We start from the raw sequence: 22009 nt of genomic DNA on the forward strand, positions 1-22009 counted from the left end.
AGATCCAAAGACCATGTTCTTTCCCCTTAACATGGGATCCTTCTAAAAGAACAGCTATTACCCGCATACTTAAGAGGCTTACTCCTTTCACTCTGGGGTCAGACACTAGTTCTGAAATGAGGAAGCACAGACAGAGGACATGCTGCTTGTGTCCAGGTTTTACTCTCTTCCACCTGTATCGGAACAACAGCAGCAAAAGCAACAACTAATATTCACTAAACATTTACTCTGTGTACAATAGCTCATTTAATCTTCACAACTGCCTCTTAAGGTTGTTATTATTATTCCCCCCATTTTTCATATGCAAAGAAAGAAGTTCAGAGAGTTTAAGTCCCATATTTAGATGGCCCAACTGGGATGTGAATCCAGGCAGCTAGCGGTCTTAAACATTACTTTTGTGCTTACCTTGTTTATCTGTGTTCCCACCAGCCTTTATCCTAAAGAGAGGAATAGAAATGTTAGGGTCCAAGGGGCCTTACACCCCAACTAGCCCTCCCCTCTCAGGATTACAGATGAGAAAGAAAAATAAAGACAGAGACATCAAGCAAGTTACCCAAGATTGCACAGCACACTAATAGCTGAGCCAGGACTAGAACCGGCCCTTGATACACTGTTGCTATTACATGATAGATAATCCAAAAGCCTTCCTGTCCCAGGAATGAATAAATAAATGAATGGGTGGTGAGTGAAGACATGGACGGATTTCAGCAGAATGTGTAGTGGCTCATTTGGAGTTTTGATGGCACTTTGCTGTTTCTCAGTTGCTCAGTTGTGTCCAACTCTTTGCGACCCCATGGACTGCAGCACACCAGGCTTCCCTGTCCTTCACTATCTCCTGGAGTTTGCTCAAACCCATGTCCATTCAGTCAGTGATGCCATCCAACTATCTTGTCCTCTGTCACTACTGGTTCAAAAGAACCCTGGGGGTGGTGGAGGGGATGGGGGCAGGTGCAGGGCAGGGAGAGACATGACCAGGGTGTGCCAGCCTCGGGGGAGCACTGCTGCCTATGGGGAGTCAACGCATGAAAGCCTAGCTACCCTCGGACCCGCAGTGTCTCATGACTCGATGTTCACACATTTCCACTATGGCCTTCTTAGTGGACTGCGAACAACTCTGTCAATATCTTAGCATTATATGACTGTTAAAAGAGTCACTTTCGAAGATTGGTCAGCAGCCCGCCTCTCCCATTAGCCCTTGTACTGCAATTACTGGATAAGGTCTATTAAATAAACTTGCTGAGGCCCCTTCCTGGGAGAAAGGAGAGTGGCTTGACTTCCCTGGTGGCTCAGATGGTAAAGCGTCTGCCTACAATGCGAGAGACCTGGGTTTCATCCCTGGGTTTGGAAGATCCTCTGGAGAAGGAAATGGCACCCCACTCCAGTACTCCTGCCTGGAAAATCCCATGGAAGGAGGAGCACGGTAGGCTACAGTCCATGGGGTCGCAGAGTCGGACACGACTGAGCGACTTCACTTTCACTTAGTTCGTTACACTGACTTTTGGGGGTTCAAACACTGGCACCTGCCTCCTGGATCAAAACGAGTGTCTCTAGCAGAGTAGCCAGGACTTTGAAAAAAACTGGAGACCTACAGGAACTGTGGTCCATGGCAAACTAGAAAAGACAAAACCCACTCTCTTGGGCCTCCCGGGCAGGGCTGTGGTCAATCTGTAGATCTTCCCTTTGCTGGGGAAGAAGAAAGAACTGGGTACTGGCCCCTGGGCGGGGCTGAGCACAGCTACCTTTGTGCGGGGCTGGACGTCTCTCCTAGCTTTGACTTTTTTTCTGGCGGGGTTGGGTGGGTTGCAAGGCGGACGTGCCTGGGAGGAGAGCTTGAAGTAGGGGACAGCCGGAGAGCAGCAAGACCAGAGCTTCTGGTGTTGGGGACCCAGAGCTTCCGAGTGTCTCCCACAAGGGAGCAGCAGCCTTGTGGATTTGCTGTGGTAATTTGCAGACGGTTCCTGGTAGCTACAAGGTCTCTGAGGCGGAGCCTGGGCCTTTGCATAGGAAAAAAATCCAGCCTGGGTTCCCCGGCGGTCCAGCAGCACTGGGGCGGGGCCGAGGTTGGCGGCGGCCGGGGAGGAGCCGCGATGCCGCTCCCATGGTGATGCTGCGGGGAATTTGCTGACCGTCCCTTGCCAGGTGGGGCTGGCTTCGAGCAGGCCAGCGCGGAGGAGGACCGGCGGGCAGTCTCCTCCCAGGTAGGGAGCGTGTCGCCTGGCCTCACATTCCGGCCGCCTGCCTACCTTGCCTGGCGCTGGGGCCGTGGCGCCGAAGGCGCAGACGTGGTGAGCACGCGGGTGGGATGCTCCAGAAGCGATCCGGCTGGAAGAAGGGGCGCGGAATCCCGGTCCTGGACAGGGGTAGGGGTGGTGATGGGTGGGGGCAGGACTGCTGGCTCTACGCTTTCCGGGACCTCGGACCCTGAGGGATGGGGGCGGGGGAGACTGCGCCATACTCCCGGGTGGCTCGGGCTCTCCCCCAGCCTGGACCCGGGGGAAGGGTGGAAGGAGCCGCCCACCAGGAGGGGGCCGTGGCTCGGTCGACCGTCTTCAGTGGGTCGGTAGAGGGTGGACAGGAGGCGGTCCCCCGCCGCCTGCCTTGTTGGTTGCCTCTCCGGACCACCTCCACGCCGGGATTCCCGGGGGCTGTGCCTCCGGCTCGCGGGGCTGGCCTGGGAGGGTGCGCTCTCCCCCGCAGTCTCCCCGCGGCTCTGAGTGATAGCAGCGTCAGCGCTGCGCTGCAGCGGGTGCGGGGCGGGGTGGGGGTGGGGGGTAGGGGTGGGGGTGGTCATCATTCCGTGCCGAGTGGGCTGGACTTCTGGGCCCTCAGGGGCACAATACCGCCACCTTTTCTCCTGTGCTTTCAAAGAAAGGCTCTTGCCTCCATCCTCACCTTGGCCTTGAGAGAGAAACTTTGGATTTGGATGATGGACCTGGGGACACCGTGGCCCGGGGCGGGGCGGGGGGTGGGGTGGTGGTGCCGGTGGCTTCCCCCCAGAGTCGCTTAGCACGGTCCTACGGAGCTGACCTAGGTACTGCCTTGACCTGATGCTCTCTGGAGGGGCAGGGGTCAAACTTGCTCTCTAGACCTCTGGTCCAAGCTGGGGTGGACTCCCACCCGCCCCCTCCCCCAGGGCCCCCCTTTCCCCATTCCTGAGAATGCAGGGGCATAAGACTTCTGTGAGAGGCTCCGGAGTATCATGGTGTGAACATCTCAGGGGCGGAATTGTCTGAGGACAGGAAATAAAATGTTCATCTGAGCAGAGGAGCGACAGGGCCCCTGCCTCCTTGAGGGCTCAGGGCGGAGAGTGAGCCTTGTCTTCCGGGAGAAGAAGGCCCTTCCGGGCCTCAGTCTCGTGTACCAGCCCTGATGAAAGTCAAGTGGAACTTCCCAGGCAGCAGTGGGAAGAGCGGGGAATAGGGAGGTGGACTTTCTCCTTTCACAGCCTCGTCTCCCGGGAGAAGAGGTGGGAGAACGGAGAACCGAGTCCGCCTTCTCTGAGCATCACCCGCTGTGGTGCAGCCTTTCTCTCTCCCCAGCTCCTGTTCCCGGGAAGAATGGACTCTTGCCCTTGGAGGTGAACTTTTCCTGAATTTACCTTGCCTTCCTTCTCCCTGGCTCGGCTGGCTTTCTCTGGAGGGACACTGAGGCAGGCGGAGAGCCGTCTTTTATTTTAGAGCTGGAGCCGGGCAGCATCACTGGGCAGGCCAGGGAGCTGAGTCGCAGAGGGTATTCTGGGGCTCTCACCTGCACCCAGGTCTCCTGACTGCCTGGCCTACCTCCAGGCCAGCAGGATGAGGCCCCTTCCTCTCTGATCCTCCCCGACTTTACCCCCAGCACCCTAGTGAGGCGAGGCTGTGAGGACCTCCTGATGGGAGGGGACAGCTCCAGCATCTTCTCCTCCGTTAAGATGTGTTTTCAAGTTTCTTAGGAAAGAAGCAACCTGAAGAGGGGAGCTAAAGGCACCTGGCTACCTTCCTGCCATGCACCCACAGTGGATACACAATTTCTGTGGGCCTCTCTGAGCCCTGGAGAAGGCAATGGCAACCCACTCCAGTATTCTTGCCTGGAAAATCCCATGGACAGAGGAGCCTGGCAGGCTACAGTCCACGGGTTCACAAGAGTTGGACACGACTTAGTAACTAAACCTCTGAGCCCAGATGGCCTTGGGGCTAGCTGCTGTGGTCACAGCCATGGAGGGGGCCCAGGGGCATGGGGGACTTCAGCTATCTCTCTGCCAGCATCTCAGGATGGGAGGTCCTGCCCAGCCCATGAGCAGAGCAGTTACCTTGTGCCTGGTGCTTGAGTTGATGCTTTTCAGACACACCTTCTGAGCACAGAGCCCCTGAAAGCTGGCCCCTGGTGATTGCACAGCATGCCTTGCGCTCCATCATGACCACAGTAATCCTGGGGTGACCCTGTGGGACGGGGTGGGGTTCCCAGTAAACCATATGACAGCTAGCTGCCCATGGAGTGACAGTACAATGCCAGAGAGAGGAGTACTCACGGTGGGTCTGGTTCCTCTGCACCCCCCTCTCAGGCTTCCTTCTAACCCTTCTCCAGGAGAAAGGCCCCAGCCCCATGATCCAGGGATGCTGGTGGTGCCCCCTCCGGGCTGGCAGGGCAGAGGTAGGCTCTGAGACTGCTGGAGAAGAACCACTTACAGGGCACAGTACCTGGTTCTGGACCGAGCCCCGTTAGCTGGAGCTCTGCCCTCCAGGTTTCCCTGCCTGACAGCTGGGCATGAAAACACCTTCCTCAGATGGGGCTTGGGAAATATGTCAAGTGCTTATTGCAGGTGGGGAATTATTCCTGGAGACTCTGGAATTGAAGCCATCTACTTCCTGCCTCAAAGGGGGAAAGGTGGCCATTCCCTCTATGAAGGATGCCTGACCCCCCATCCCGCGGCCAGTCTAGGGCACGCTTCTGGGTTTGGAAGGCAGACCATCTCTCCCCAGCCCAGTTCAGGTTGTGCTTTGGGGCCCTGAGGACTTCCTCTCCCCCTTCTACACCGTTGTGACATTTCACAGAATTTCCACACCGTAAAATGCAGGTAACTGGTGGCACAGCGGACCTGCTCACACACCCGATCTTCCCCCCTGATTCTTGAATCCCTTGGACTCTCTAGTCTGGCTTCTTCCTCAGAAGCAGCTTGTGGAAGAGCCACAGAGATCATGGGTATCAAGTGCTGGGAGCTCTTTGCACAGAGTGTTGAGGGTGTGGGAAGGCTGCGGGGTATTCGGGGCCATGGGCAGGCTCACTCTGGGAGGCTGGACTGTAAGTGCTTAGGCGGAGCGCTCAGCTACGAGTAAGACTGGCAGCTCTTGGTGCACTGTTTCGCCTGAGCTGGGGCACAGCGTTCGCTCCTCTTCCCTCTCTGGGAGAGCAGTGGTTTTTGCAGGCCACTCCCACGTCAGCAGGGGTGGTGTACCCTGGGCCCCTTGTTCTTGCCCAGGAGGTGGCTGGTGCAACTCATGCAAAACAGGGTGACGGGGAAGCTGAGATGAGAATGTGGGCAGCTCATGAAGCATGCTGTGTCCTCGTTACAGTGTGTCTGGATTGCTTGGGGCCAACCGAGGGGGCGCTTTAGAAGAACATCAGTGACCAGAGTGTGCTGTGCTCTAGGGCAGGGTTGCACCCACGCTGCCATGGTCCTTCCCAGCACGCCTGGGGTTGGTCCTGGAACCTGCAGAAGCGGGGGTGGGGGGAAGGGTGCCCCACTGTCGCCTCCCGCTTCCTGGTGATCAGTAGTGTTCCCAAAGGGAACTGAAGCCTGGACCCCCACTTAGAAAACCAGGATCCAAGTGTCCTGGGCTCCCGCCTTCTGCTTTTTTCACCTTCCGTTCTGCTGTTTCACGCAAGCACCCTGAAGGCAGGCTCTGAAGAGCTGGGCTAGAGTAACTGAGGTCCAGCCCTGCCCTGTGCCTGCAGACCTTGTTCAGGCTGAGCTGCGGCTTCTGGCAGCCTCAGAGCATCAGAGATAGAGAGGTCAGGCGAGCTTTTGGCCAGAAGCCTAGCCTGCCACACTCTTGACTGAGTGGCCTCGCCAAAGAAGATGGCCCCAGAGATAGGAGCCTTCTCCTCCCCCTGACTGGATCTTCTCATAATCGAGTCCAGCCAGAGGGACACTGGCCTCAGGCCACGGGGTCCTGGCAAAAGAGCAACGCATCCTGAGGTCTGTGGAGATACCAATGAGCAAGACGCACCTCTGGCCAATTGGCCAGGGAGACAGATGGCTGTTTGCTGAGCTGTTCATGTGGTTGTCAGCTGTGCTTGATGGAGGGCTTGGGAACGTGGAGGCTGGCACACACATTACCTGAGGGCACTTGGGAGCTGGGCTTCCATCTGCTTCACTGCCTGCTCACTTCACCTCTGTGAGTCTTCCTTCACAACATGGTAGAATAACCCCTGGGGCTTCCCTGGTAGCTCAGCTGGGTAAAGAATCTGCCTGCAGTGCGGGAGACCTGGGTTCAATCCCTGAGTTGGGGAGATTCCCTGGAGAAGGGAACGCTAGCCACTCCAGTATTCTGGCCTGGAGAATTCCATGGACTGTGTAGTCCGTGGGGTTGGAAAGACCTGGACACGACTGAGCTACTTTCACTTTCAGAATAACCCCCAGTGCATTGGACCATTCAGCGGAGGGAAGCAGAAAAGTGTCTGGTATGAGACTGGTGATGGGGAGCCCCCCTCTTTCCCTTTGCTTACCCTTTTACCTGCTGAGTGGCCAGTGGTCCTGGGGTCTCTGGGCCAGCTGGTCAGGCTTCGGTGGCAGCGGCTGACCAACAGTGTTGGTGGCTCTGGGCACTGTTGGAGCTGAGCTGTTCCCTTAAAAAGAGCTTCAGATTCCTGTAGACCTTGTAGAGGGGAACATCTCAGAGCCAGCGTGTGTGTGTGTGTTGGGGGGGTAGAGGTGTCCTTCAGTACCACAAATAGGCTGGTACTGGGTCAGGGACCCTTCCTGGGCAGGGACCTAGTATGCCCTGGCCTGAGAACTAGGCCAGGCTTTGGGGAGGCCTCCTCAGGCCCTGAACAGTGTCCCTGGCCTGAGATCCTGGTGCCATTCAGTGACCTCATGTTCCTTGTCATTCTTTTTTTTTTTTTTTTTACTAGAGGGGCTGCCCTTTGTCGCAGAGGGCAGCAGAGGGTGAGATGGTTGGATGGCATCACTGACTCAATGGACATGAGCTTGAGCAATGTGAAGGGCAGGGAAGCCTGGCGTGCTGCAGTCCATGGGGTCACAAAGAGTCAGACACGACTGAGCAACTGAACAGCCACCACTGCACTCAGCCTTTGTTGCGGCGAGCAGGGGTTACTTTCTAGTTGTGGTGCACAGGCTTCTCACTTCAGTGGCTTCTCTTGTTGCAGAGCATGGGCTCTAGGTGCTTGGGCTTCAGTACTTGCGGTACGTGGGCTCAGGAGTTGCAGCTCGCAGGCCCCAGAGCATAGGTTCAGTCACTGTGACACACTTGTTTCGTTACTCCACAGCATGTGGAATCTTCCTGGACCAGAGATTGAACCTATGTCTCCTGCATTGGCAGGTGGATTCTTAACCACTGGACCATGAAGGAGGTCCCCTTGTCATTATCTTTTAATCCTCTGTGAGCCGGCGTGAGTAGCCCAGGTGATAGATGAGAACGCTGAGGCTCAGAGAGGTGGTGATAGCCACAGCCACACCCATGCACAGACATGGCGGAGCCCACACCGGCCCAAGGTTGGTCTGTCTGCAGCAGAGGGCTCTTCCTCCCCGAGCATGGCTGACACCCTCAGGTCACCTGCTGCTGTCACTGCTGGTGGTTTTGCTGAAGTTGCTGAAGACAGGACTTGGGAGTGAAGGTCGTGCATTTTCCCCTTCCCCTCCACTCTGGGCAGGGTGCCCAGAGCTGGGTTCTGCTGAAGGACAGCAGAAAAAATGGAAGGATAAGATTCCCACACAACCCCTGCCCCACTGGGACACACCAAAGGTGTATTCAGGATGCCAGGTCCTGGCTCCATACTTCATGGAGTGGCTCCCTGGAGCCCTGGTCCTGTCATCTGTCCAGAGCAGCGGGGTTGGAGGGGCCGGGTGATGGGGTGGTGGGAGTGGGTAAGTGATGTGCAAGCCCCTGACCTGGGCCCCCAAGCTGCAAAGTGAAGGAGCACATGGCCTGGGGCCTGCTGCCTGCTGCCTGCTGCCCTGATCTTTCCCCAGAGACAGAGGAGGGAAAGAGGTTGGGAGGAGCAGTCTCTCTCTGACCGAGGCCTTATTCCAGAGGCTGAGCAGCTACCTGCCTGTTCATCGAATGAATCATCTTTGAGCTAGGCTCTGACCTGGTTCCTTCTCACAGGCTCCCCAGAGCCTGCCACTGAAGACTCACCCTGGAGTAAGCCCCAGATACCTCTTCCAGTTTGCCCGCCTGCTTCCTTCATCCTGTTCCAGCTCAGAGGCTCTTCTTGTGTGGGGAGTGGGGGGAAATCCAATGAAGTTTTTACAAAATGCACACACCCTTACCTGCAGCTCGGCCAGGAACCATTACTCCAGCGAATCGAATGTGCCCTGGATTGTCTGACCCACTTCCTTCTCCCAGCCCAGTCCTTGTCCTCATCCCCATCCTCACTTGTTCAGAGTCTCTGTGTTCTTCAAACCCCGACTTGAACGCCACCTCCTCCATGAAGCCTTCCCTGGACCCCGGGCCAGAGGAGGTCTCACAGCCCTTAATGCACTTGTCTGATTTTGAGTCTGTCTCTTCTGCTAGACGGTGAGCTCATCCTTTCATTTATCAAGTGTTCATTGAGTGCCAGTCACAGACATGCCCTCCAGTAATTCACGGGGAAGGGGCGGGTAGGCGAGTCACCGGATGGTGACAAGCGCTTCAGAAATGCTCTAATGATGGCAGTGCAAACACCAGGGGACGCTGGAGCAATGGCGGTTAAAGGTGACAGTGTACATCCTTTATGACCAGCAGTTTCACATCTGGCTGACTAATTACCCAGAGAAATTCACGCATGTGCATAAGGAGACAGTTCCAAGGATATCTAGGGCAGCAGTGTTCGAAACACAGAAAAAGAGGTCTCAACTCACAGTGATGGAGTAGACAAAGATGTGATGTTGCGCAGCAGTTACAATATAAATAACTGGGGAATTTTATGTTTTGTAAGTTATGCCTCAAAAAAGCTGATGTATATACACACGTGTATTCATAGTATTATCATGAATCAGTCTCAAAAACATTATTGTGAAAAAAAGGAAATTGCATAATAGTGCCGTTAGTGAAAATTTAATTTTAATAAAAATCACAAAACAATATCTATGTTTTATGGGCACAAGCACGTTGCAACGCTGTAATACCTACCAGGTTCGCGCTTGTGCTGGTCTTTGGAGGGGTGGAGGGAAGTCGCTGAGACTGACGGGAAAATAAACGAGTTCTAATTTGTCCGTAACACTTCTTTTAAGAAAGATTGGAAGCAAAAATAACAGAATGTTAGCGTTTGTATTTTTAAAACTTCCTTTTATTGAAGTGTCGTTGATTTACCATGTTGTACCAATATCTGCTGTACAGCAAAATGACTCAGTTATACACACATAGACATTATACTTTTATGTTCTTTTCCACTATGGTTTATCACAGGGTATTGCATATAGCTCCCTGTGCTTTACAGTAGGGCCTTGTTGTTTATCCATTCTATATATGAGAGTTTATATCTGCTCACCCCACACTCGCAGGCCTCCTCTCCCCCCACCCCGCCCCCCGGCAACCACTAGCCTGTTCTCTATGTCTGTGAGTCTGTTTCTGTTGTCGATTGCTTCATTTGTGCCACATGTGAGATTTCACGGGCTTCTCTGATAGTTCAGTTGGTCAAGAATCCGCCTGCAACATGGGAGACTGGGGTTCAATCCCTGGGTTGGGAAGATCCCCTGGAGAAGGGAAAGGCTCCCCACTCCAGTATGCGGACCTGGAGAATTCCATGGACTGTACAGTCCATGGGGTCACAAAGAGTCGGACGCGACTGCGCAACTTTCACTTAGATCCCACATATAGGTGATATCGTATGGTACAGTATTTGTTGTCTTTCTCCCTTTCCCAAGACCAGCACAAATGGCATTATTTCATTCTTTCTTATGGCCGAGTAATATTCCCTTGTGTGTATGTAGTGCCTCTTCTTTATCCATTCATCTGTCAACGAACATTTTGGTTGCTTCCATGTCTTGGCTATTGTGAATAGTGCTCTTATGAACATAAGGGTGCGTGTATCTTTTTAAATTATGGTTTTATCTGGGTATATGCCCAAGTGGAATTGTTGGCTCGTATGGTAATTCCATTTTTAGTTTTCCATAGTGGCTGCACCGTTTCCATTCGCACTAGCAGTGTGCGCCCTCTCTAGCGTTAGGTCTTCGTAGACTTTGTCATGATGGCTATTCTGACCGGTGTGAAGTGGTGCCTTGTTGTAGTTTTGATTTGCACTTCTCTAATAGTGGTGTTGAGCATCTTTTCCTATGTCTACTGGCCATCTGTATGTCTTCTTTGGAGAAATGTGTATTAAGGTCTTCTGCCCATTTTTTTGATTGAGTTGTTTTTTGTTGTCGCTGTTGTTGAGTTGTAAGAGCTGTTCGTATATTTTGGAGATTAAGCCCTTGTCTGTCATATCATTTGCAAAGATTTTTCTCCCATTCTGTAGGTTGTCTTTTCATTTTTTGATGGTTTCCCTTGCTGTGCGAAAGCTTTTAAGTTGATTTGGGCCCACAGAATATGAACATTTGTTAATTCCGTTGATTTTATACTTTTAACCTTTTGGGACCTGAAATTTTTCAAAATTAAAATAAATTAGTAATCCAAGACATCAGAGGAAAGGCACTGGCTTTTCGCAGGGAAATTAGGAAAGGTTGCAAGAGGAGGTGGCAGCTGGGTATTGAAGACTGGAAGTTGGTGGGTTTAACTGGGTGGGGGAGTTGGGGAAAGGAGATCTAGGGTGTTCAAGGCCAGGGGGTATGTGGGCAGGCTCTTTGTACTTTTAAAAAATATTTAAACATTTATTTATTTGGCTTTGCCAGGTCTTCACTGCGGTACGTGGGATCTGTATTGCAGCATGTCAACTCTTGCTTGTGGCTTGTGGGATTCAGTTCTCTGACCAGGGATCAAACCCGGGCTCCTTGCATTGACAACATAGAGTCTTAGCTGCTGGACCACCAGGGAAGTTCCTCTTTGTACTCTTAAAATGTTTGCCAAGCTGCCCGTCCCCTGCCACCTTCCTCATTCTCATCCTGAGCTCGTTCTAGCTCCTCCGTTTCTGGGATGTACACACAGTAAATGGGGTCTTGAAAAAAAAACAGTCACGTGTCCTTTTATGATTTTTTAAAGTGTAGATAATCTAACGTGAGCAGGGGGAAGAATGAGCCAAATATGTAAAACTGAACATTAAAATGGAGACGTAGCCAGTGATACAGACAAAATAGAATTCTATAAGGACACTGTGCTCAACCACACGCACATTTAGCTGAAAATCAGCTAAAATTGATAGTTTTCTGTGTGCTGTGCTTAGTCGTGTCTGACTCTTTGCGACCATCCCATGGACTGTAGCCCACCAGGCTCCTCTGTCCATGGGGATTCTCCAGGCAAGAATACTGGAGTGGGTTGCCATGCCCTCTTCCAGGGGATCTTCCCAACCCAGGGATCGAACCCAGGTTACTGTCATTGCAGGTGGATTCTTTACCTTCTGACCACCAGATAAGCCCAAGAATGCTAGAGTGGGTAGCCTATCCTTTCTCCAAGGGATCTTCCCACCCAGGGATTGAACCCAGGTCTCCCACACTGCAAGTGGATTCTATACCATCTAAGCCACCAGAGAAGCTCAGATAGTTTTCTGAGAAAATGCAAATCATCAGCTTGACCCCAGAAGAACTAGAAAAACCTCAACAAACCAATAATCATGAAAGAAACTGAATTTTCATAAACTCCACTCCCAAACACCCAGGTTTAAACAGCTCTTAATTTCTATCAAACCTTCAGGGAAGAGAGAATTCCAATGTTCTTTAAACTGCATCAACTGTGCGAGATCATAGAGAAGGAAACACTCCATAATAGTCTATGAAGCCTGCACAACACAGACAGAAACAGCCCACACAGGAAAAGAGAAAAAATACTAGAAAAAATCTCATCTATGAATATTGGTGCAAAATTCATATATTAACAGAAACAAATAGAATCACACAACATTATGCTTAGAAAATGAATACACCATGAGCAAGTGGGGCTATCTTCCAGAGATATAGATTCAGTATTAGGAAAACTATTAACATAATTGAACAAAACAATAGTTCAAAAGAGATGAGAAAATGACATAAACAGCTCCATAAATGCTAAAATGCCTAAAAGGCATTTGATAAAATTCAACATATGTCCCTGATTTTAACTCGTATTTAATAGGAATAGATGGATATTGCTTAAAATTTTATGTGTGTGTGTGTGTGTGTATGTGTGTACAGAGACATACACACAAGGAAAAAGTGACCACCGTTACCTTCATCCTTTAACACTTCTCTAGAAGTGCTAGCCGATACAAAATTTGAAAATATGGGTTATGAAAGGAGACCAGTTTATCAGTTTAAATTGTAGATGATAAGATTGGCCATCTGGAGAAAAAAAGAACAAGACAGTCCACTGAAAAACTATTAGCAATAATAAAGGAATATACTAAGATGGGACTTCCAGGTGGCACAGTGGTAAAGAATCCGACTGACAATGCAGGAGATGTGACAGATGAGGGTTCAATCCCTGGGCCAGGACGATCCCCTATAGGAGGAAAGGGCAACCTGCTCTAGTATTCCTGCCTGGAAAATTTCATGGACAGAGAAGCCTGGAAGGCTACAGTCCATGGGGAGTTGGACATGACTGAGCAACTGAGTGCACACACTCACACGCACATACTAACATGACTGCTAATCACTATTCAGGACAAAAACGTATAGCTTTCCTGTGTATAACTTTAGCCTGTTTTGCAATATAGAGAAAGAAAATATAATGTCAGTAAAGGTGCTAAAAATCATTAAAAGTGAGCCTAACTGGAGGGGAGAAGAACAGCTCTTATTACTGCTGCTCACTCTTGGTTCTCAACACTTAGAACAGGGCCTCACACACAATTACAGATACTTGTTGAGTGATGGAACTGGCTCATAGATAGAGGAAACAGAAAATACCTGTTAAGACCCAGACACAGTTACTAGGTGGTGATGATAATAGCAGTCACCAATGAACAGTAGTTCCCCTGTGCCAGGCACTGTGCCATGGCCCTCGCTGCAGCCTAAAACACAGTCTTTCGTGGAGAATATTCTGTGTGCACTTGCGAAGAACATGTATTCTGCTTCTCTTAGGAGTGTTCTGTATATGTCCACTGGGTTTAGTTGGTCGATCAGCTCAGATCAGTCTCTCAGTCGTGTCCGACTCTTTTCGACCCCATGAATCGCAGCACGCCAGGCCTCCCTGTCCATCACCAACTCCCAGAGTTCACTGGGACTCACGTCCATCGAGTCAGTGATGCTATCCAGCCATCTCATCCTCTGTTGTCCCCTTCTACTCTTGCCCCCAATCCCTCCCAGCATCAGAGTCTTTTCCAATGAGTCAACTCTTCGCATTAGGTGGCCAAAGTACTGGAATTTCAACTTTAGCATCATTCCTTCTAAAGAAATCCCAGGGCTGATCTCCTTCAGGATGGATTGGTTGGATCTCCTTGCAGTCCAAGGGACTCTCAAGAGTCTTCTCCAACACCATAGTTCAAAAGCATCAATTCTTCGGTGCTCAGCCTTCTTCACAGTCCAACTCTCACATCCATACATGACCACAGGAAAAACCATAACCTTGACTAGACGAACCTTTGTTGGCAAGCTAATGTCTCTGCTTTTGAATATGCTATCAAGGTTGGTCATAACTTTCCTTCCAAGGAGTAAGCGTCTTTTAATTTCATGGCTGCAGTCACCATCTGCAGTGATTTTGGAGCCCAGAAAAATAAAGTCTGACCCTGTTTCCACTGTTTCCCCATCTATTTCCCATGAAGTGATGGGACCAGATGCCATGATCTTCGTTTTCTGAATGTTGAGCTTTAAGCAAACTTTTTCACTCTCCTCTTTCACTTTCATCAAGAGGCTTTTTACTTCCTCTTCACTTTCTGCCATAAGGGTGGTGTCATCTGCATATCTGAGGTTATTGATATTTCTCCCGGCAATCTTGATTCCAGCTTGTGTTTCTTCCAGTCCAGCGTTTCTCATGATGTACTCTGCATATAAGTTAAATAAGCAGGGTGACAATATACAGCCTTGACGTACTCCTTTTCCTATTTGGAACCAGTCTGTTGTTCCCTGTCCAGTTCTAACTGTAACTTCCTGACCTGCATACAAATTTCTCAAGAGGCGGATCAGGTGGTCTGGTATTCCCATCTCGTGAAGAATTTTCCACAGTTTATTGTGATCCACACAGTCAAAGGCTTTGGCATAGTCAATAAAGCAGAAATAGATGTTTTTCTGGAACTCTCTTGCTTTTTCCATGATCCAGCAGATGTTGGCAATTTGATCTCTGGTTCTTCTGTTTTTCTAAAACCAGCTTAAACATCAGGAAGTTCACGGTTCACATATTGCTGAAGCCTGGCTTGGAGAATTTTGAGCATTACTTTACTAGCGTGTGAGATGAGTGCAATTGTGTGGTAGTTTGAGCATTCTTTGGCATTGCCTTTCATTGGGATTGGAATGAAAACTGACCTTTTCCAGTCCTGTGGCCACTGCTGAGTTTTCCAAATTTGCTGGCATATTGAGCGCAGCACTTTCACAGCATCATCTTTCAGGATTTGGAATACTCCACTGGAATTCCATCACCTCCACTAGCTTTGTTCGTAGTGATGCTTTCTAAGGCCCACTTGACTTCACATTCCAGGATGTCTGGCTCTAGGTCAGTGATCACACCATCGTGATTATCTTGGTTGTGAAGATCTTTTTTGTACAGTTCTTCTGTGTATTCTTGCCACCTCTTCTTAATATCTTCTGCTTCTGTTAGGTCCATACCATTTCTGTCCTTTATCGAGCCCATCTTTGCATGAAATGTTCCTTTGGTATCTCTGATTTTCTTGAAGAGATCTCTAGTCTTTCCCATTCTGTTGTTTTCCTCTATTTCTTTGCATTGATCACTGAAGAAGGCTTTCTTATCTCTTCTTGTTATTCTTTGGAACTCTGCATTCAGATGCTTATATCTTTCCTTTTCTCCTTTGATTTTTGCTTCTCTTCTTTTCACAGCTATTTGTAAGGCCTCCCCAGACAGCCATTTTGTTTTTTTGCATTTCTTTTCCATGAGGATGGTCTTGATCCCTGTCTCCTGTACAATGTCATGAACCTCATTCCATAGTTCATCAGGCACTCTATCTATCAGATCTAGGCCCTTAAATCTATTTCTCACTTCCACTGTATAATCATAAGGGATTTGATTTAGGTCATACCTGAATGGTCTAGTGGTTTTCTCTACTTTCTTCAATTTAAGTCTGAATTTGGCAATAAGGAGTTCATGATCTGAGCCACAGTCAGCTCCTGGTCTTGTTTTTGCTGACTGTATAGAGCTTCTCCATCTTTGGCTGCAAAGAATATAATCACTCTGATTTTGGTGTTGACCATCTGGTGATGTCCCTGTATAGAGTCTTCTCTTGTGTTGTTGGAAGAGGGTGTTTGTTATGACCAGTGCATTTTCTTGGCAAAACTCTATTAGTCTTTGCCCTGCTTCATTCCGTATTCCAAGGCCAAATTTGCCTGTTACTCCAGGGGTTTCTTGACTTCCTACTTTTGCATTCCAGTCCCCTATATTGAAAAGGACATCTTTTTGGGGTGTTAGTTCTAAAAGGTCTTCATAGAACCGTTCAACTTCAGCTTCTTCAGCGTTACTGGTTGGGGCATAGACTTGAATTACTGTGATATTGAATAGTGTTGAATATTTCCAAGTCCTCTGTTTCCTTATTGATCTTCTGTCTGATTGTTCTACTCACTAGCGGAAGAGGTTCATTGAAATCTCCTCCTCCTATTGCGTTACTGTTTCTTTTTTCCATTCTGTTCATGTTTGCTTCCCATATATTTGGGTGCTGTGCTGTTAAGTGCATATATATTTATAATTGTTATTTCTTCCTGGGGAATTGACTTTTATCATTGTGTAATATCCTTCTTTGTCTCTTGTGACAGATTTTTACCTAAAGTCTATTTTATCCAATGTAAATGTGGCCATCCCAGTCTCTTTTGTTTACCATTTGCGTGGAGTATCTTTTCTATCTTTTCACTTGCAAGCCGTGTATGTCTTTACAGCAAAGGTTAGTTTCCTGTAGAGAGCATATAGTTTCATCTTTCTACATCCTTTTGCTCAAATGGTTCGTTGAACTCTCACAGTAACCCTATGCAGATGTTGCTACTGTTGTCCTTAATGTTTCCTAAAGTTAGAAACATTTATTTACTTAGAATTACAATGAAGTCATATCAAATAATGTGTCAGAAAGCTGACAAGTATCACACATATCCAAAAATCCATAGAAGTAATATAGCATTTTTCTTAGTGAACTGCCTGAAAAATTCCACATTTCCCTATATTTTCCCCTACGTAATTCAGTTAACGTCACTTGTAGATGAGGAAACTGAGGCTCATGAAGCTTTAGGTAACTTCTCCTAGATCCAGTGAAGGTGGAATTTGAATCAATATTTGATTCTTTGTTATCCATCCTGCTGCTGCTGCTGCTAAATCGCTTCAGTCGTGTCCGACTCTGTGGGACCCCTATAGACGGCAGCCCACCAGGTTCCCCCGTCCCTGGGATTCTCCAGGCAAGAACACTGGAGTGGGTTGCCATTTCCTTCTCCAATGCATGAAAGTGGTGAAAGTGAAGTCGCTCAGTCGTATCCAACTCTTAGCGACCCCATGGACTGCAGCCTACCAGGCTCCTCCGCCCATGGGATTTTCCAAGCAAGAGTACTGGAGTGGGGTGCCATTGCCTTCTCCGGTTATCCATCCTAATACAGTTAAATTGATATTTTGAATCTGGAAGAGGGAGGGTGGGTGGGGGGAGAAAATGAATTATTCAAACATGACTTTGAGATAACCAGCCCCTTGGGGAAAGAAATAAAGCTGGGCCCACCACACTCCTAACACCAAAATAAAATCTAGAAAGAAAATTTTAAAGAAGGAAAGAGTAAAAGAATGATTAAAAAGAAAAAGAACCCTAACAATACCAGTGGAAAACATGAGCATATATTTTTAGGATCCTCTAGTAGAAAATATTTTGGGCTATAGAAATATCTGAAATTTCTGTAAGCAGTGATGCCATAAATAGAGTAAAAAAAAAAAAAAAGACAAATGACAATTTGTAATGCACATAACAAAAAATTAATTGTCTTAATTTAGAAAAAATCTTTTAAAAATCAGTGAGTTAATTTAGAAAGAACATAGTTCACAGAAAAATAAATGCAAAGGCCACCAATCAACGTGAAAGCAATGCCTGCCTTTTCTGAGATTAAAAGACTTACACACTGAAACAAGATGTCATTTTCAACTCACGTTTTGGCAAAGCTTAAAAATTTGATGGCTGGGCAGTGCAGACTGGTTCATCTTCTTTGAAGGACAATCTGGCAAGACCTGAATTTTAAATCCACCTAACCTTCAACTCAACATTCAGAAAACGAAGATCATGGCATCTGGTCCCATCACTTCATGGGAAATAGATGGGGAAACAGTGGAAACAGTGTCAGACTTTATTTTTGGGGGCTCCAAAATCACTGCAGATGGTGACTGCAGCCATGAAATTAAAAGACGCTTACTCTTTGGAAGAAAAGTTATGACCACCCTAGACAGCATATTGAAAAGCAGAGACTTTACTTTGCCAACAAAGGTCCGTCTAGTCAAGGTTATGGTTTTTCCAGTGGTCATATATGGATGCGAGAGTTGGACTATGAAGAAAGCTGAGCACCGGAGAATTGATGCTTTTGAACTGTGGTGTTGGAGAAGACTCTTGAGAGTCCCTTGGACTGCAAGGAGATCCAACCAGTCCATTCTGAAGGAGATCAGCCCTGGGATTTCTTTGGAAGGAATGATGCTAAAGCTGAAACTCCAATACTTTGGCCACCTCATGCGAAGAGTTGACTCATTGGAAAAGACTCTGATGCTGGGAGGGATTGGGGGCAGGAGGAGAAGGGGACGTCAGAGGATGAGATGGCTGGATGGCATCACTGACTTGATGCACGTGAGTCTGAGTGAACTCTGGGAGTTGGTGATGGACAGGGAGGCCTGGTGTGCTGTGATTCACGGAGTCGCAAAGAGTTGGACACGAGTGAACGACTCAACTGAACTGAACCTTCAACTCCTTACAGCCCACTCCAGTATTCTTGCCTGGAGAATCCCATCGATGGAAAGCCTGGTAGGCTACAGTCCTCGGGGTCACAAAGAGTCGGACATGATGGAGTGACTTAACTTTGACTTTCACCCTTCAACTCCTTGCCCCTGGGGATTTATCCTACAGCTAACCTCACATGTACGCACAAACATATATCATCAAAGATGTTCGCTACAGCTGTGTCTGTGCAGCAAAAACACGGAAGCAAACTAAACCTCTGCCAACAGGGATAGATACGTGTAAATCGTGGTGTGTCCTTCAGTGGGAGGTTACGACAGCTACAGGAGTGAAAGATCTGTCTCCTGGTATGCAGAGATGTGTGATGTGTAATAACTAAGAAACAAAGATAGAGTACTGGGAATATGGTCCCAGTTGGGTTTAAAATAAAGATGTAGGCATATATATATATATATATATATTTGTCAGTATTAATGGGAAAATTCTTGAAGAAAGTGTTTATTTTGGGGAATGGAACAGAGGTCTGGGATAGCAGGGAGACTTTTCATTCTGTATTACTTTGAATGGTTTGATTTCTTTCCCCTTACATAAGTATGTTATTTTCAGAATTCAAAAAGTGAATTTAAAGAAAAAAACCAATGATACAAGGAGAATACTATTTAAAATGCTTCCATGAACTTCCTTTTAAAATTCATTTCTCAGTGGGTTCACCTTTTTTTTTTAAAACTGATAATTTTACACCGATAATTTTACACCTGGAAGGGCCCAAGAGATCATCTCTAACCTGCATTTTTGTCCACAAGGAAAAGAGACCCAGAGAGGGTTTCAGCGAGTTGCCCAGGGCCCCTGGCTGGTTGGCTGCAGAGACTGGGCTCCTATGATGCTGCTTTTAGGAAAGGGACCAACGACCCCCTCAGGCATATGATCAAAGCTTCATCCTTGGACTTGTCAACCCTTTCCCAGCACACATAGTCCAGTGAGTCCTATTTCTTTGGCATCCATGTGGGGAACCTGCTAAAATGCACATTTCCAGGCACCTTCCTGGAGAGTCTGATTCAACAGGCTAGGATAGGGCCCTTAAACCTGCAGTTTAGCAGGACCCCACCCCAGGCGATTCTGACTGTACTCAGAGTCACCTGGTGGTTACGGGCCTCTGGTCTCCCCAGCTCAGCCCTGCAGGCAGTGTGTCCACACTGAAGCTCACACCCCACTGAGGGAAAGTGGGGTGCTCTACCTCACCAGGGGCAAGTAGCAGCCACAGATGCCAGGACTCCCGGTACAGTGTTGTTCACGGTCCTCTGGCTTCCTCCCGGCTTCTGTTGATCTTGGATGAAGGATGGCTCCCTGGCTTACCTACCCCAGGGCTGGGCATCTGGATGTGGAGTAGAGGGGCAGACCGGGGCTTATGGCTGCATATATGGGGTGCCCCTCACCCCATCAGAGTTCCCATGAGGCAGACCTGGCGGGGCGGTGCTGACAAGCTTGGTGGTCCTGGGAGGGCCTGGCCTGCTTGGGCTGGGGGAGGAGCCTCAGGGAGGACGGGGATCCATGCCCACCTGCACTGAGAGCACTTATTTGTCCCGATGCCACAGAGCCTTGGAGGAGCCTGCTTTGTGGTCTGGAATTAAGCGGAGACGCAGCCGGGACACTTGGAAGCACCTGGGGATTGATTAAGAGGAGGGTGAGCCGGTGACAGCTCATCTCGGGAGCCCCCTGACCTCACCTGCTGCTGCAGGTAAGCGCTTTTGCTCTCATCCCACCCAGCAGGGCTCAGTCCCTACTGCCAGCTCCTTCTTCAAGCTCTCTGCTCATCGCTTGAACAAAGGCCCTTTCCAGCCCTCCCACACCCACAACCTAACAGGAGAGGCCAGGAGGACAGTCCCCAGGTGACCCCGGCTCCCGAGACCCGGGAAGGGGGCCAGAGGCTGTGTGGCTCTGGCTAGGATGCCCCCAGGCTGAACTGCCAGCAGGGTCCCAAGCGGCTCTTGCCCAGCTGACCCCAGTGTGGGGACAGGCTAGACCCAGTCAGACACAGCTCTTTTGAGTGCTCACTGCCTCTTGATAATTTTTCCTTGGGAGAAGATTAAGACAGATGGTATCTTCACAGACTGTTGGAGCTGTAAGGACTCTTGATATACTCCAACCTCAATTTCTTTTAACTTCTTAAGCCTTGCTTGTATCAATAGTGTCATTTAAAATGTAGCCGATCATCTCAGAGGCATCAAGTGTAAATCACGTCAAAACAGCACAGGAAGCCCTGGGTCTCAGGCAGCCCTTCCTGTGTGCAGCTGCCTCCCCCCTGCCTGGCCGGAGCCACCCCATGCCCTACATCCTTCCCTCTCCTTCCATCTATCTGGTGACTCCCAGAAATTCATCCTCTTCTGTGAAAGGAGCACTGGTGATGATCACACATCCAAAACTAGAAGGCATTAAAACCAGGTCAGCACCAAAGTGAGGCTTTCTCCTCCATTTAGGTAAATAAAAGTGTTAGTCCCTGAGTCATGTCCAACTCTTTGCAACCCCACGAGGCTCCTCTGTCCATGGAATGCTCCAGGCAAGAATCTGGAAACAGGTTGCCATTTCCTTCCCCAGAGGATCTTCCTGACCCAGGGATCAAATTCAGTTTGCCTACATGGCAGGCAGATTCTTTACCGTCTGCGCCACCATTTAAGTAAATAAAGTAATAAATAAAATCAGGAAAGGACTGGATAGACAAGGGAGGTTATAACTGTGATATTATTTCTCTGTGGGAGAGTCTCTAAAATCTCTTTTCCGTGAAAGAAGTTATCCTGTCTGGGCTGTTGTCCAAGACCATTGTGATTGTCGCTGTTATCAATAACAGTGATCTTCGCTACAGTTCTTTTCCATGCAGATCAAAGTGCCTGATGTTCACATCTCCCTTATGATTTCCTGGTCTGGCCACGTGAGAGCTCTCTGAGGCAAGGAGTCTTAACCATAGGCAGTGTTTCACTTCCCTCCCTCCGGCCCTGCCCACTGCCCAGCCCAGACCACTGCAAGAGGCAGCAACGAATACTAGTAAGGAAGGCAGGCTTGGGAGGTAGGTGGGTTCAGTGCCCAACGCCACCACCTACAAGGCTGATAAGATCACTGTACATCAGTCTTCCCATCTGTAAAATGGGAATAACAATGTACCCTAGGGTTACTAAGAAGATTAAAGTTAGTATTTGTAAAGCTTGAAACAATCTCAAGTTCTCAGTAAGTGCTCAACACATTAGCTGGAGCCATTACAGAGGCCGGTTCTCCCCCAGCCACACTGCTGCTGCCTGATTCACCTCCTAATCCACTTACCTGCTCTAGAATCATCCATGGTTCCCCATGGTCTATTTAGTGACTATGCTCTACTCTGTCCTTTAGAGCCTCAAAGGCAGAAAGCCTCTCTTTTCCTTGCACATAAGGACTCAGTGATGTTTACTGAGAGGGAGGGTTTCTCCCCTCAAGGTGGGTTAACTGTGTTCCTAGGCTGGGAATGTGCAGCTTGGGGGTTGAGCCAAGCTCTTCCACCTCCCCAGTGATGGCCCAGCTGTGAGCAGCCCTGGATGTTGGGCGTTGGATCTGCACACAGGGGTAGGTTTGGTGTCCCTGGTGTCTGCTGGGCCGCCAAGGCAGGGAGCCCTGTCCTCGACTCCAGCTCTTTTGGTGCACACAGAAGTGAGGATCGGACACCTGG

General features: G+C 49.0%; 1 protein-coding gene across 6 annotated transcripts in view; it reads left to right on the forward strand.

Moving 5' to 3' along the window:
- The window catches only part of TMEM63C (transmembrane protein 63C), an 86248-nt gene that overhangs the window by 5893 nt on the left and 58346 nt on the right, over positions 1-22009 (forward strand). Inside the window, exons 1-3 of one of the 6 annotated variants that reach the window (XM_061429570.1) lie at positions 2211-2285; positions 19125-19297; positions 19914-20056. The gene's annotated coding sequence lies outside the window, so the exon portion shown is untranslated. Of the gene's footprint in view, positions 1-2001; positions 2286-19124; positions 19298-19913; positions 20057-22009 lie in introns of those variants that run through there. The other 5 variants (XM_061429565.1, XM_061429566.1, XM_061429568.1 and 2 more) reach the window with 5 other exon arrangements.

This window comes from Bos javanicus, chromosome 10, assembly GCF_032452875.1.
Source record: "Bos javanicus breed banteng chromosome 10, ARS-OSU_banteng_1.0, whole genome shotgun sequence".
Classification (NCBI taxonomy): Eukaryota; Metazoa; Chordata; class Mammalia; order Artiodactyla; family Bovidae; genus Bos; species Bos javanicus.